Source organism: Manis pentadactyla, chromosome 2, assembly GCF_030020395.1.
Source record: "Manis pentadactyla isolate mManPen7 chromosome 2, mManPen7.hap1, whole genome shotgun sequence".
Lineage (NCBI taxonomy): Eukaryota > Metazoa > Chordata > Mammalia > Pholidota > Manidae > Manis > Manis pentadactyla.
Window position 1 is genome coordinate 46,101,894 of NC_080020.1, and position 16,202 is coordinate 46,118,095.

Sequence of the window (16,202 nt, forward strand, 5' to 3'; positions counted from 1 at the left end):
CTATAAAATGGAGAATATTCCTACCCAGCAGTTTTTTTCTTAGATCATTGACAACATGTGTAAAACACGGCATAAGAGTTTGGTCAGAGACAGCAATTAGGTGGAGGCCAGACAATACAGGGCCTTGAAAAGCAGACTAAAGAGCTTGGGCTTCATCCTGAGGGTAGTGGGGAGTCATAGAAGGCTCGAAGCAGCCCTCTGTTCAGCACTGACCACTTGGATTTAACCCAGAGGGTCAAGGGGAAGAATAGCAGAAGGAGGAATAGTTGAGAGGAAGAGAAGGTGAAATAGAAAACAAAAATCCTGATTTTTCTTGCCTAATTTTTCAAACACTGATTTCAGCTAGAACAACCAATACCTAGTAAAATAGAAAGAAAATTAGTTTTTGTTGAAAAGCAATAATAGTTAAATTGAACTCCTATTACATACCAAGCATCTTGCTAGACATTTTACTCTATTATCTCATTTAATTATCACAATTGACCCATGAAAGGGGTATCATCACCATCTCCCTGTTAGAGATGAGGAACACAGCTGCAGTGAGGTTAAGGATGTGGTCTAAGGTGAGGGAGAGCAAGAACTGTAATTCAAGGTTGCCAGATCTCAAACCCCAAGTTCTTAGAGGAAAATTAAACATCTAATCAGACTAGAGAAAAAAGACTGGCAGAAATCTGAGGTATCCGATAATATTGAGATAATTACTTCTCCCTACAAATATTCAGTAACTTTAAGTAAAGGATTATGTAAAATGGTATAAGTGGAAAAAGCACATTTTTATACAGTGTGACTATAGGCATATTTTAGAAGTGCATGGATACAAGGTAGATTTACAAAAACAATCACAAATATAAGGTGCCTAAGATAAGTTGTCAAGGCCTTTTTAAGAAAGCTATACAATTTTATTAAATGACATTAAAGAAAACCTAAACACATGGAGACATACCATGTTAATGGATAGGAGGGTACTTCTCAAAGTGTCCTGACAGTATTCTAATCAAAAGCCCAACTCAGTGTTTTGCATAACTTTGAGCTAAATCTTCAATTTATGTGGAAGAACAAAGGGCCAAGGTTAAGACTCCCAAAGCAGAATTCTGGGCAGAAAGTTAACCTGCCAACTATCAAAATTTATGGTAAAGCAACCATAATTTAAACAGTATGAAATTGGTACAGGGATTGACAAACAGATTTAGGGAAGAGAATAAAGGTCTTAACAAAGGGATCCACCACATATTAGAAAACCTGATTTCTGATGGAGGATGCCCTGAAGACCAAAGGGGAAAGAACCAATTATTCCATAAATAAAGGTGGAAAATCTGGCTACCCAAATGGGGAAAACAATACCCCTTAGCACAAAAAACTCAATTCCATGTTGATGAAGGCCTTAAACATAAAAGAAAAAACCTTAAAACTCTTACAAGAATTATTCAGCCATGAAAAAGAAAGAAATCCTGTTGCTTGTGAGAACATGGATGGGCCTTGAGGGCATCCTGCTAAGTGAAATCACTTACATGCGGAACCTAAAAAAAAAATTGAACTCATAGAAACAAAGAGTAGATTCAAGGTTACCAGAGGCTGAGAGTGGGGTGGGGGAAATGGGGAGATGTTGGTCAAAAGGTATAGACTTGCAGCTATAAGATAAATAAGTTCTGAATATCTAATAGTCAGCAATGACAATATTTACAATACTGTATTGTATACTTGAAATTTTCTGAGAGAAGATCTTAAATGTTCCCCCCACACGCACACACAAAAGGTAACTGTGAGGTGGTGGATGCATTGGCTGACCTTATTGTGGTAATCATTTCACAATATGTATGTACATCAAGTCACCATGTTGTATGCCATAAACTCACCCAATATTACTTATCAGTTATATCTCAATAAAGCTCAGGGTAGGGGGAAGCTCTCAGAATAAAAAAAAGAGTATCTTTATGATCTCAGGTAGAAACAGACTTCTTAAGCAAAATACAGAAAATTCAGTCACACAGAAAAAGACTGATACATTTCACTAGATTAAAATAATTTCTGTTCATCAAAAGATATCAAAAGAAGTGAAATGACAAATGATAAACTTGGAGAAGATATATTTAATGTATACTCAATAAATGATTAGTATCCAAAATAAAGTCCTACAAATTCATAAGACAAAGACAAACCATCTAATAAGAAAATGGGCAAAAGACTTAGATATTTTATGTAAGAGGAAACAAATATGACCAAGAAACTTATGACCAGATGCTTAATCTTGTTATTAATCATGAAAATGCAAAGTAAAAGCAAATTGAAATGTCATTTCGTACCCACTAAACTGGTGAAAATTTTAAGTCTGGGAATAGTAGGCATCAGGGTATAGAGCAACTAGATGATCAATATCTCTTGATGACAAACTACCCTGGGAGGGCCACACTGAAAAATATTGCACACATATCTTATAACCCAGCAATTCCATTCTTAATTATATAACTAGAAAAACTCTTGCACATGTATACCAGGGTATATGTTCTAGAAAGGTCATAATTGTTTTGTTTACTAAAAATCCTGAATCCACTTCACACACACGTTAGGATGGCTGTTACTTAAAAACAAAAAATAACAAGTGTTGACAAGCATGTGGAGAAATTGGACCACTGTGCACGGCTGGTGAGAATGTAAAATGGTGCAGCCACTAGAAAGCAATATGACAGTCCCTCAAAAATGAAAAATAGAACTACTACATGATCCAGCAATTCCACTTCTGGATATTTGCCCCCAAAAATTTAAAGCAGGGACTTAAACAGATAATTGTACACCCATGTTCATAGCATTCTTCACAAGAACCAAAATATCAAAACAACCCAGTGTCTATAAACAGATGAAGGGATAAACAAAATGTGGTGTATACACACAATAGCATATAATTCAGACTTAGAAAGGAAGGAAATTCCAACACATGCTACAGCATCGATGACCTTGAGAGCATTGTGCTAAGTGATATAAACTAGTTAAAAAAAGACAAAGACTTTATGATTCCATTTACATGAGGTACCTAGAGTGGTCAAATTCAGAGACAGAAATTAGAGTGGTGGTTGTCAGAGGCTGAGAGGAAGAAAGAATGGGGAGTTGCTGTTTAGTTGGTACAGAGTCATTTGGGGAAGATGAAACAAGCTCTGGGGCTGGATGGTGGTGATGATCACACAACAACGTGAATGTACTGAATGCCACTGACCTGTACACTTGAACATGGTTAAAATGGTAAATTTTTGTTTATACATATCAAAATATATTCATAAAAAATACATAACATTAGTTGTTTTGTTTAATAAAATATTGTGAAGATGAAAAAAATATCCTGGAAACCAGCACATGTTCATCTGCAGGAGAATGGATAAATAAATTGGAGTAAAGTATACACATACAGCATACCACTGTAGAGCAGTGAAGGTGAAATGATTTACACGTGCGTATATCAACATGGATGAACATCACAAGCATAATAAATGAAAGGGGCAAGTTGCAAAAGAATATACTCCGATTATATATCAGCCAAAAACTTAACATTATTTTGGGACACCCTACATACACACACACACAGTATATACATATATATATACAGCATACAGTATTTACTAAATATATAGTAGAATTATTTTAAAAAGCACAGGAATGACTCACTCAAAATTCAAGATTTTGGCTACCTCAGAGTGGGCTGGGAGGGAGGGGAGCATGGGGTATTGATGATGGTCTATTTCCTAGCTGGATGATAGATACATGAGTATTCACTCTATAATTCTTTAAATTATACATCTGTGCTATATACAGTTTTTGGTGTATATATATATATTACATAATTTTAAATATAGATTTTTAAAAATCTGTATGTGAAAAAAACACTGGAAGAACTCTAAATGTTATTGTGTCTCAGTGGTGGGGCTCTTTTACTTTCTATTTTCCTGTATTTTAAAAATACTCTCTCATACTTTCATAGTGAAAGCCTTAAATTATATTAAGAAGAAAAGAAATGAAGAGAGCTTTTCCCTCAAATTTGTTCAGATAAAAAGGAAGTGAGAGAAATGGGTGAAAGCTTTGGTCTTCCCCTATTCTAGTAGTAGCTGAAGATGACATTGGGATTTTGAGGCAAAATGCTAATTAAGAGATAATGAGTTTTAACTGTTACTGAAGGAAGAGAATATTTCCTTCAAAAGCTGAACTACCCAGTCCCTCTTCTCAGGAAGTCCCAGACAGTTTCAAGAGTGGGCAGTGAGTTTTGATGCCCTTTTAAAACAAGAGACACAACCAAGGAAATGAAGCTGCAGGAACTAGCTCGTGTTGGATTGATTTCACATGAAAACTTTGGCCTGTATCCCCTTCCAGCCTTAAAGACCAGATGGAAAGTAGAAAAAGAGAATCATCACAGAGCTAAGAGAAATAGTTGAGCTAGGAAATGGTTTGAAAAATACAATCCAACACAGTCGCCATACATCTGGATAGTATGGTTGCCATTTGGGCAAGTTTCATTCAAGAGATCTTAGGTTTCTCTTCGCAGCACTATCATCTTCTTGTACCTCCTCTCTCTCACATCAGCACTGAAATCCCAACACTGGATAGCAAACTCAATTGTTAAATCTCTGAAGGCATTCATGTATTCCACAAACATGTCCATGTGTGCAGCTTGTTTGGGCCTGGAGATACAGGGAAATGAGACAGAGACTGTTACTTCAAGGAGCTCACCCTCAAGAGTGGGAGACAGATAGAAGAGCAAGTAAAATGGGGTAGCAAATGCTTGATAACTGCAATGTGGGCCACAGAGGGAGGACATCTAACCCAGGCTGGGGGCAACAGGGAGGGCAACCAGGAGGAGGTAGCCCTCTATCAAGGTTCAAAGGATAAGTAAGGATGAATAAACTAGGCAAAGATGGTTAGGATGAGGAGCTGGTCCTCCAGGCAGGGAGGACTTCATGGGCAAGGACATGAAGGAGAAAAATTGGCATGGAACGAAGGGAACCCTAAGTACTTTTGAGACAGGACAGGGAAACAGGCCAAGGGCCATGCCATTTATAAAATCTACTTAGCCTGGGAAAAAGGCCCAGTTTATTGTTTAACTTAATCTCTATGCTGTTCTTCCTCTTCTTCTAGTCCCTTAATCAATTAAGTAACTTTGTGACGAGGATAGGAGATAGACCTCTGAACTGTAAACAAACCTATGTGGATAAAGAATGCCAAGATTTGGATCAACACAGTCACCTAAGTAACCCTAGTCTTAAGATAATACTTCAAAGGAATTATGAATCACCTGCATACATCATTTCTCACGCTGACCCCCTACCCAAAAGGCCCTATAAAAACCCCAAAACCTAAACTCTTAAGCACGCCTCCTCTCTGGGGTTGCCAGCATCCCATCTGATATGTACTGTCTTCTATCAAATAAACTTTGTTGCATAAGCCTATTGCATTTGTCTCTGACCTCATTTCCATGATGAAGACAAGAACTCACTGACATCCACGTCTGGTGATAAATGTCTTTGTCACTTTGCTATTTCATTCAGCTTTTTGGTCTTGACACAATCCTTTTCTTTCTTCCTGTTTTATTTCAGACCAGCAGGGTAGTGGAAGTTCTCAAAACATACTCACTCCATCCAGTGCTCCACAGCTCCCGCAAATCCTGGGGTGGTAGGGGCTTAGTTCCCATGCTGTGCAGATTCAAGCAGACACTGAACACCAGGTGACCCTGGCTTTATGAGCTGGCACAGGATTTGTCCTACGCCAAGCAGGAGTTCAATGAGCTTCCCTTTCCTCCTGTTCTTCCTTGCTCTCTACTGCCTGCATAGCGGCTGCCGTCCACTACTACTCTCACTTTAAGGAATTCCTTCCTTACCTATACTCATCTGATCATCTGATGTGATGAGAATTCTTTCATTATCAGAGTCAAGAATCCTCGCCTGTCCTGTTGAGACTTCACCTAGTGCGCGGAGAGAGACCTCCCCAGACCCAGCTGCCTGACAACAGTTTGTTTTTTCTGGAGTGTGATATTGTGATTTCTAGTAAGAAATATATATTTGCACTTCATCCTGTTTCTGGCACAGAGCTTCTGAAACCATCGGAATAAGTGATGAGTGATCAAGTTATCTTTTGTTATTCATAACAAGCTCCTTCCAAGCAAACCTGGATTTCTGTTAATGAGGTGACTTCTGGAAAGCCCTAATGTTGGGGGCTAGTTGCCAGCGGAACAAACCACAAGATTGGAGGATTGTAATTTAACCCCCTCCCCCACCTCCAGGAAACGGAAAGGGGCTGGAGATCAATCTCCAAATGATTAAATCAACTGTGCCTGTGAAAGGAGCTCCATGAAAGCCTGAAGGGACAGTTTGGAGAGCCTCCAGGTTGGGTGAACATGTGGAGGCACTGGGAGAGCACAGAAGCTCCTTGACCCTTCCCACATACCTCTGTGTACTTCACCTGGCTGTTCACCTGCATCCTTTATAATAAACTTGTAAATGTAAGTAAATGTCTCTGAGTTCTGTTAGCCACTCCAGCAAATTAATTGGACCCAAGGAGGGGGGTCTCAGGAACTCCTTTGTATAGCCAGTCACTCAGAGGCACAAACAACAACTTGGACTTGAAATGGCACCTGGAGTGGGGCGGTCTTGTAGGAAGGATGTAGCCCTTAGCCTGTGGGATCTGACACTATCTCCAGATAGATGGTATCAGAATTGAGCTAATTCCTTGGGGGTTTTGGAAAACACATACTGGGTGGAGCATTGACCACAGGAAGGGCCTGATCAGGGGAGGCTGGAGACGTTATGAGAAGCCCTGTTTAGAAGATCTTTTCTTTTCATGTAAAAGAACTTAGACCCAGTCTCTTGGGAATTGAGAAGCCATGGAGGGATTTTAACAAGGAAGAGAGGTGGCAAACTTGTCCTTGCATTACGATCAATCTGCCATTTAAATGGCCCTTGTGATGATATCATAAAGCAAAGGAAACGGGGTGCAAACCCCAAGCAAACTAGGTAAGGGGCAGATACAATCCAAATTTGGAGAGACGAATGTCTGAAACCTGCTCTACCACTCACCAGCTGTGGTGAGTCACATTCTCTGAGCCACTGTTAGCTCATCTGTAATGGGGCTGACGTGAGCAGCCGATGTAATCCTACATGGGGAAGCACCTGGTATATATCTATATTTGCCTGAAAAAATCCTCCCAGGTATATTACTAATCCAAAAATTAAGTGGCAGAATAATATGTATGATATTATTGATCTTAAAAGGCAAATTAAAACAAAACGTGTATGAAAAATACAGAGAAAAAAATTGGAAGGATTTGCTCCAAATGGAAAATAGAGGTTAATTCTGGAGAGGTAGAAGGAACCCAAGATTGGAGCTAGGAATCAAAGGGGTATTTAGCCCTACCTGTAACATTTTCAATTTGTACATGGAAAATGTATTCCTACACTACTGTGTATTTAAACATTAATTTTAAAATAACCTAACAAAAGCCCTTGACAGAGAGTAGATGTTCATTCGCACCCTTCTGCATGCTCACACAATGATTTGGGCTCTTTCCAGTTCCATTTCCTAATTCACCCTAATTCCAACCCCAGTTGAAGGCCAGAAGGTGTGTCATAGTCACTTAACAAATATTTGTAGAAGGCCTTCTCTGACAGGCTTAGTGGGTCTCTAGGAAGTAGGTTAAAGGTCTCTCTTGGCAGACCCTTGGTCCCAAGGTCTCCCGTGGAGGCCACCTGTGGGACTGAGCAGGGCCCCTGAGCTTGCTGCTGTCCCTCTGGCCTTTCCATAGGTCCTCAACTCCTTGGGAAGCTGCCACTCTTGCTCCTCCCTCCTGACCCCAGAGCTCCTGACTGGGAAAGTGGAGAGATGCCTGTCTCCACTGCCATCCCAGAGAAAGGCCAGAGAAAAGCCTAGTTTAGGGAAAGAAACCTTAATCAGTGGTTGCGTTTACTGGGGTGGTGGGGCCGGAGACTTCAATCCCCACTGTGGGTCCTTTTTCCTGGGCAAGTATCTGTTTTAATATATTACTTTTAAAATTAAACAATTACTATTCCTTTTATTAATTAGTTCATGAAAATAAAAACAATTTTCATAAAAGCTAATGCTCTATTCTTGAGGAATATATGGCTTGGAGGGGCAGGGCAGAAAGAGCAATGGATCTTTGATGAAGTGGCCTTTCTGGAGAGGAGGGTCTGCCTGGACACTTGCGGATCAGTGAGGATTTCTTGAATGTAACTCATGTAGGAAACCACGTGTAGGGTCTGCTATCTAAAATGAGTCAATTGAACTTGTTTTAGAAAGGAGGGAAAAAAATTAAAAGGAGAATGGACTGAACTCACAGAGTACAGTGAGGCCTTGGTTATCTTACAGATCTCACTTCTTGAGAAGGACCATGAGGCCAGAGAGGAAATGAGACTTGAGATCCAGCTAGAACCAGCTCCAAGTGTCGGGGGGCTCCGTTATGACCCCAGGATAAACGCTTGTGCCTCAGCCAACCCCTCAAGTGGGCACTGTGTCCACTTTGCAGAGGAGGCTGTGGCGATGGGGGGAAAGAGACATCCCCAAGGTGACTCAGAGAGGTTAGCCACTGACTGAGCTAGGCTTAGGATCCTGATCTCTGACCCCAAAGCTCTCTCCTCCACTTTTGACCTCACCTCTTGTCATGCAACTCTTGGGGTTACAATGAGCCAGGTTTTATTTGGCCTTTCTCCATTTGCAGTCACCTTGGAAAATGTGGATCTGGGATGAAGACACCTGGAACATATTATCTCTGTTTATTACTATTCATGGAGCGCTGAACATTTTTATGTGAAGGGAGCTTCTGTCCTGGTCTGTCATCAACTTGCCAGTGAATGGGGAATGGCCTTGAATCCTCAGAGGTCCCCAGTTTACAGACGAAGTGGCTGAGGCTCACAGAGCCGGAGGGACTTATTTCAGTTATACGGGAATCACACCCAAAGTCACCAGGGCTCCCTTTTCTGTTTCCTCCTCAGAGTCAAGGTAGGCTCGACACTCAGTCACTGGCCCACCCTGAGGAAGTACAGCACAGTCATCACCCAGAGAACAGACCCACTTGCCCCTGGACGTCAGCACTGCCAGCACACAACACCCACTCACGGTGACACATGTTCACACTTGGGTCACACAAGGGCCTCCCCAAGCTCCCCAGGTCCAGCTAAGGAGAGGGAATGGGGGGAGGAACCTGAGGGGATGGGGTGGCAGCAGAGCCTCCCGCGGTGGCCCCACCCAGCCCCAGGCCGCAACACAGACAATGGAGGAAAGGGTCCAGGTGAGCTCCAGGTCTGAAAGAGATGAAGGCGAGCAGGTGGCGCTGAGTCATGCAGCTGACTGAGCCGACTGCTGGAGGCAAAAGTTAGCACTGTCTGGGTGAGACCTCAAACTGGTGGGCTTCACAGTTCTTGGAAAGTGTGGATGAAATGCCACATCCTAGGCAGACCAGAGGTCCACTGTCTGAGACAAAGGATCCCCTCCCTGCATGGACTGAATGCTGCTACCTTTGTATGCACCCTCCTTAGAGTTCTCAGAGTAGGGGGGGCAAACTGCCATATGCCATGTGCCCGATTCTGTGCCAAGTGCTGGCCCTACTTCAAGGCATTGAATGTTATGGTATGAGCATTATTAACTCCGTTTACCGATGAACAAACCAAGGCACAGAGTAGTTCAGTAACTTGCCCAGGGTCACACAGCCAGGAGAATGGGGGAGCCAGGATTGAAACACAGGTAGCATAAGCAAACCCGTTAGGTCATGAGCCTCACAGCGCAGGAGCCCAGTGAGGGTTAGTGTGCCAAAGGAAGGTTGGGCGAATGGATCTTAAGAAAGAGGCAAGACTGAACCACACCTTGCAAGGGAAATCAGACACTCTTGGATTTGTCTGGATTCAGAGACAGAGTGGGGCTCATGAAAAGGGAGAAAGTGGGGCTCTGAAAAAGAGAATCCAAAGAATTGAAATTTTCTCACATGCACTGAAAATGCTGGTAAGTTACCTCCCAGGGGCTGATGACCAGGTTATTCCCTGCATAGCTGTGGGGACCTGGGCACTTAATATAAAACGGGGGCCCTATGCAGGCACACATGTATATCTTCCCACTAACTGTGCACCTGGGTGGGACATAGAGGTTGGTGCTGGGGCAAGAGAGGGACACATATCCCCCCTCTATATATAAGGTTCCTTGTTCAACTAACACAACCTGAGCAGCTATCGTGTGCCTGGCATAGGTGTTACATGGGGAGACAACGTGGATCCTGACTCCAAGGCAAACAAGATTTGCAGGCCTGAAAGCTAGCTATTTGGACTTCAAATTGCCCTTCAAAGGCTGTATATGGTCTCTCTCAGTGAGGAAGAGACCAGCATGGGTGAGTGTGGAAGAAAGTGTGACGGATGCTCTCAGCATCACCACCATTGATGATTCTTGCCTGAATCAGTTACTGTGATGGTTGCCAAATGGTGATTATCTAATTTCATCATTCCTTCTATGTTTATTAGTTGGCATCCTGCTGCAAGGAAGAGCTCTCCTTTCTCCCCCATTGATTTATCTATTTATTTATGTCAATAGAAACTCACAGACTCTTATTTTATTCCATATGTAACAGTCCATCATTATTATGATCAATTTTGATGTTAAATTGCTCCAGAGTTGGCCAGTGGAGCTCCTTCATACTGGGCTGTGTCCTTTTCACATGTCCCCATTATTCCTTGAGCAGGTCCTTTCTTTCTGACCTGAAAATATGCTCCAGACTCATCTTGTCCTTTGCCCTCTCCTAGCCTAAGAATCAGGAGCCCTGTATTTTTTCAGTAGAGAATGGCGTTTTTATTGACCAAGATCTTGGCAGTAGGTGTGTCATTGCTTCTAGGCCTTCCTGGATGACAAAGGTAGGAAGGAGATGTATATATATCCACACACACATGTGCACACATGCATGCACACATACATATGCTTCTTTACCTATCTACATATTAAAATCCATGAATTCATACCAACACCTAGAATTCCAGTTCAAAACCACATGGTTTATTCCAGTCTTCCCCCTCTCCATATTTGTACCTCCTTTCTCCAACAATGAGAATCTGACTTCCATTATCTGCAATATACATATACTGAATTGCTTAATCTACCTGCATGCAACAATCTCCCATTTATGCAGGACTTCCCTCTGGCCCTGGCCTTTGCAGACCAAAGGCCACACAGCCAAGTTCATGCTGGCCCTGGCATCACTTTACACTGATTTACATTCATTCCTTCAATAAAGATTTACTCATCATCTACTATGTATATATCAGTCATTATCCTAGGTTCTAGGACATAGCAGGGAACCAAGCAACCCCTGTTGTCATGGAGCTGATGTCTAGTGGGGGAGACAACACACAAAATAAGTATGTGATAAATAAATTAATATAATAGTATGGTAAAAGGTGATAAATGCTATGAAAAAAATGGAGTAGTGTAAAGGGGGGACCAGGGAGGCATGTAATTTTAAATAGGAGAGCCAGGGAGACCTTATTGAGAAGACATTTGAGTAAAGACTTGAAGATGGGTGAAGATATCCAGGGGAGGGTGATAGGGCAAAGACCCTCAGGCAGGAGCATTCCCTCTGTGTTTGAAAAAGCCACTGCTGCTGGAGCAGAGTGAGCAAGGAGGAGGGTATCAGGAAAGGATAACAGAAACCCAGCAGGGGCAGACCCTGGGGGCTGCTGGCCATTGTGAGGACTCTGCCTTTCATAATATCCTGAGAGACATGGGGTGAGTGGGTGACATGGGGTGCCTTGGAATGTTCTGGGCAGAGGAGGGACATAGTCTTACTTAGGATGTAAAAGGTCGGCTCCTGCTATTGTTTGGGGAATGGCTGTAGTCAATGAGACTGGAAGCAGGAAACCAGCTGAAGAGCAATGTTTAATCCAAGTAAGAGATGATGGTGCTATGTCAGGGGGTAGCCACGTGAGATACTTAAGAGGGCTTAGAAGCTGGGCTTATTTTTTCCTGATACCCTTCTTCTAGGTTTACTTTGAAGGCCAGGGACACTCACATCAGAGGACTGGGTCTGCACAGTTGGTGACCTTGGGAAACCCCCACCAGCTCAGGCTGTGCCCCTGAGAGTTTGCACTGCCAGAGTGGGGGTGAAATTAAAGTAGGCGAGCTCTGTAGCAGACTGAGCCCAGCTTGTGTCTTCTGGGTAACCTAGTAAATCTCACGCTCTGAACTTGAAATAAGGGGATCTCAGAATGCTGGTTTGTCCCAGGTGCTGGGTGAAAGCCATAAAAAAGCACCTCAGTCCTGCAACTATTTTAATTAACATACTATACTCTTGAACACCACTTTTCAGTGCATAATTAAAAATCACAAGATTAGTGATCACATACTCTAAGTTGTTAGAGAAGAGTTTAACAAAGGGATGCTTTTAGCAGTATGGGAAGAGTGTAGGGAAACTGTCAGAGATACCCAAGAGCTATAAACAGTGGAGCGCCATTACTATCCCTAAATCGGAAGGGCAAGGAGAGGAAATAGGACCGGAAGTCAGGAGAATGGAGCTAGGTGGACAGGACCATCTGACAGGAACTGTGACATTCATTGAGGGACACAGCCAACCTGGGTGACCCCTCAAGGTGGAAGCTGAGAGAAGAGAGAGGATGGAGCAGAGGTAATCTTTGAAAATATGGTAGTTGGTAATTTTCCAGAACACTGAGACATCAGTCCAAAGTCAGAATATTCAATGAACCTCAAATCTATACCCATGCTCATTATAGCACCCTGGACGGGCAGTGAGGAGTTAAGGATGATGGCAAGGATAATGGGCACCTGGAAGTTGGTGGGGCTGTCATCAGCAGAGAAGGGGGCACTGAGTGAGACAAATTCCAGACAGTTGAGGAATTGCCTGCCTGGCCCCTGGAAACACTTGTGTTTGAACCCCATGGCCCCTGCAGCTCTTCTGGGAAGCTGGACAGCAGGTCTCGTAACTGCCTCCGGACTCTCCCCTGGCTCCGGCAGACTCGCATAGGGGTGCAGCAGCCTTGCTTGGCCTTCCAGTCCAGCTCATCCTCCACAGTGGCCACCAGAGAGATGCTTCTAAAAACTGCGATGGGTGGTCACAGAAGTTGACTTTCCCCCCACCCCACCCCCACCCTTTCCACTCTGCACAAAGAAGATGATGACAATTACTTGAGGGACTTTTTCCTGGGCATCAAATGCGAGAGTTCGGAGACTGGCTTAGTGCAGTGCCTGGCCCTAGTAAGGGCTAAGTCTCCTGAAGCTATTGTGGTTGAGCCGGTAGCTGTCTGGGTTCCACACAGGGGGATTTCTCCTCATTACTTCAGGGTTCCCCTCACCCACCACGGAGGGAGCTGGGTGAATTCTGACTGGTGGGTTGGCATAGGGGTCCGAGACTACAGTGTCCAGGTCTTTTGGGAAGAGGAAGCCACATTCTGCTCTGCCCTCCCCTAACCCTCCCAGCGGTGGGGGGTGGGGGTGGGATGGGCACGGGGGTGCGGGTGGGGGGCCTGTGCTTTCTTGGCCTTTCCTGTACCTGCCCAGTTCTGAGAGTAGTCACATTTGCTCAGAGCATAGGCAGGAAAGAGTGCTATATACTGGGCTCTCTCAAGCTCTCAAATCAAAATATCACAGTGCATCTCAACATGCCTCAGGGGTCCTAAGTGCCTACCGAAGAAAGTTCACAGTTTTAATATGGCTCTCAAAGGCCCTCACAATCCGGCCCGCACCTACTTAACTCTCCAGCTTGATGTTACCACAAGCCACAGCCGTGCTTTCTGCTCTTCCACCTCCGTGTCCTTACCCAGTGTGTGGCCAGCTTCCAAGATGACCCCAGCAGTCCCTGCCTCCTTGTGTGATCCCTCCCTTTGAGAACAGGCTGGATGTGAAGCGAGGAGGGTGAAAGTGACCTTGTGCACCTTGGAGGCTACTTTGTGAAAGGCTGACTCTTGTCGCTCGTGCTGGGTGAAGCCAGGCCATGACTAGCATTATGAGGAGGTCCATGTGGAGAGGACTGAAGTCTCCTGCAACAGTCATGTGAGGGAGCTTGGACCCTCCAGTTCTAGCCATCTTCAAAGACTGCAGCCTTGACCAACAGATTGACGGTAACCTCATGAAAGACGCTGAGCCAGAACCAGCCACTTAGCAGGTCCTAGATTCCTGGCCCTCAGAAACTGCTAGGTAATGTATGTTTATTGTATTTGTTTTAAGTTTGGTAATTGTCATGCAGCGGTACATAACTTTTTCCCCTTAACTAATGCCTACTTGTTCTTAAGGTCTTAGCTCAGACTATTCCTCCTTCTGGAGGCACCCCCCTGACTCCCTATAGAAGCTGTCTGATGGTTTAGCCTCTCAACACCCACTCCATCTTTGCCAGTGCCGCCCTGACTTTTCTCTAGGAACCACCCTTCTTCATCTGAATCTGTGAGTGTAGGATGAGGCTGATTCCACTCCAGGTGCCAGGGGCTGGCATTTAGCCTAGGCCTGGCCAATCAGCATGCTCCATTCTCCTGGAGCCACTGGTTGGGCATGTGCCAGAGCCAGGCCTCTGTGGGTCCGCCCAGGAACCTTTGCAGGAGGTATCAGCAAACAGGTTCTCATTATCTGCTGGAGTTGCTGAGCAGGAAACTGTCAGCCTGGAGCTATGGGCATATACTTTGCCACCACAAAGGGAAAGACTGCCTTGAGATGAAGCCAGAAGTACAAGATGAGCCTAGGAATGGGGACAGAGATTCCTGATACAACTCAAGTACCTGAAACCTGTCTACCTCTGGAGGTCTTGTTGTCATCATTGCTGTTTGCCTGAGACCGTGTGCTCTGGTTTGAAATGATTTCTGTCACCTTCAGCTGAAGGGGTTCGGACCAACCCATCATCCATGTGGGTGGAATCAGGGACCCCCTCCTGGCCGCCCAGAACCTCTGCTGCCACCCTTACCACCTCCCTTACTACACAAACAGATCTGCATAAGGAATGGGTACCCCCTGTCACGACGTTTTTTACTGGCACCACACTTTTGCTCACCTCCTCTCTGCTTCTTGAAAACAGGATGCATCATGTTCATTTCTACATCCAGAAGGCCTGTCACACAGAGGTGTTCAGTGAATAACTTACAACGAATGAATGAATGAGAGTCTCCTTGTTGGTCAGGAGACTCTAGCAGAGCAAGAAAGGAGAGTTATGTTCTCAGAGGTCCAAATCACCCTCAAGACCTCTCTGAGCTGACAAAAGATTATTATTTCTTAATCTCACTGCAGCCAGACCACAGCTGAACCAGTCATACCTATGGGACACACACCAGTCTCTCATTACAGAAAAATAAATCTGAGCCTGCCATTCCCCTGAGTAAAACAACTTTCAGTGACATGTTTGGCAGGATGAGGTGGAGGTACATGAGCATAGGGTTCAGAGAACACTCTATATTCTAGAACATTCATTTGTTTATTCATTGATTCATTCAACAAGCATTCACTAGCACCTACTGTGTGCTAGGCACTGTACACGTTTCTTCACCTTCCCAGCAAGCTTTTAGGGCCGTGTATTTGTTACTCAAATTACCCCAAACTTAGTGGCTTCAAACAAAAAACATTTACCTCACAAGATTCAGGGGCAGCTCAGGTAGATGACTCTGGGTCACCGTCTCCCATGAGGTGGCAGTCAAGCTGTCCACTAGGGCTGCAGTCACCTCAAAGCTCAACTGAGGCTGAAGGATCCATTTCCATGTGAATGTGTGGCTGTTGTCAGGCCTCAGAAGAGTGACTTGCAAGCTCACTCCCATGGGCCTCTCCACAGGGATGCATCACAACACGGTAGCTGGCCTGCCCAGGACAATTGGTCTGAGAGATGGCAAGAGGGTTCAAGACAGAAGCCACAACCTTTTTATAACTTAGTCTTGGGAGCAAAGTGCCATCACTTCTGCCATATTCTGTTCATTAGAAGCAAGAGCCAGTTAAGTCCAGCCTACACTCTAAGGGTATGAATACCAGGAGGTGGATTAATTAGGGTGGTGATTTTAAAAACCTGCCCCAGGTAAGTTCTTGTTGTCCTTCATTTCATATTCAGACACCTAGTTAGTTAAGCAGCGTGTCCAGGTCACTAGAGTGTTGTCTAACTAAAGTGGTTTTCTGCTTCATTAGACTGGTGGGGGGTGAGGTAGGGGAAGGCTGGCAGAAGGTGTTAGAAGGGGATAGAGTCTATGTTAATTATTTGCTGCTGATTTTAT